The sequence below is a fragment of the Crocuta crocuta genome, unplaced genomic scaffold (genome assembly GCF_008692635.1).
Source record: "Crocuta crocuta isolate KB4526 unplaced genomic scaffold, BGI_CrCroc_1.0 scaffold193, whole genome shotgun sequence".
NCBI lineage: Eukaryota > Metazoa > Chordata > Mammalia > Carnivora > Hyaenidae > Crocuta > Crocuta crocuta.
The window spans coordinates 7,218,027-7,218,779 of record NW_027529624.1 but is presented as its reverse complement, the minus strand read 5'-3'; positions in this window follow the sequence as shown (position 1 = coordinate 7,218,779).

Here is a 753-nt window from a genome sequence, read left to right as displayed (position 1 = left end):
TTTGGCACGATGAAGAAATCATTTTATTTACATAGCGCCTTACAGTTTGCAAAGTGCTTGCTCTCCTTTCTGGATCCTTTGCGCCTCCAGCCTGGGGAGGCAGCCAACATGATCACTCCCCCGCCCCCGATACCCCCATTTTACCGCGGAGGCCGCCGGGTTCGGAAGGTGGATGTGGGGGCGCACTGTGAGGCTCAGCTCCCGGCGCCCCCAGGCCTTCCCTTCATTCTGTAGCTCTCACGTCCCCTATCCCCTGCCCATCCCAGAGACCTGTACATTCTCTCCCGGAACACAAGCCAGAAATGGAGAGAAGGGTCACCTCGGAGTCGCCCGGGCTTCCCCATTCCGAGAGGCTGCGACATTCACCAACCCCCCGCCCCAGTTAGAATTGGAGGGGAAGCGAGGGAGCCGGGAGTTGGGCGCAGAGTCCGAGGCAGAGGGGGACAAGATGAAGAAACGCTGCCTCCCGATTGGCCTGGCCTCACCTCGCCTGGCTAGTACTGCAGGGCCCGGGGGCTTCTGGACTCTGGCGGCCGGGCACCCCCGCAGCCGCTATCGGGTCCCTCCCAAGCGCAGAGCCGTTTTGTGGCCGGCGGACGGCGGCACTCCCCCGCCCCCTTTAACGCGAGCCCTTTAAAAAACCGGGAGCCACAGAGCTGCGGGCAACTCCTCCTGGGAAATGTAGTCCCTTGGCGCCCACTCTGTCACCCTCTCCCCACCCCTCCCCTGGGACCCTCTTGAGCATCGGAATCG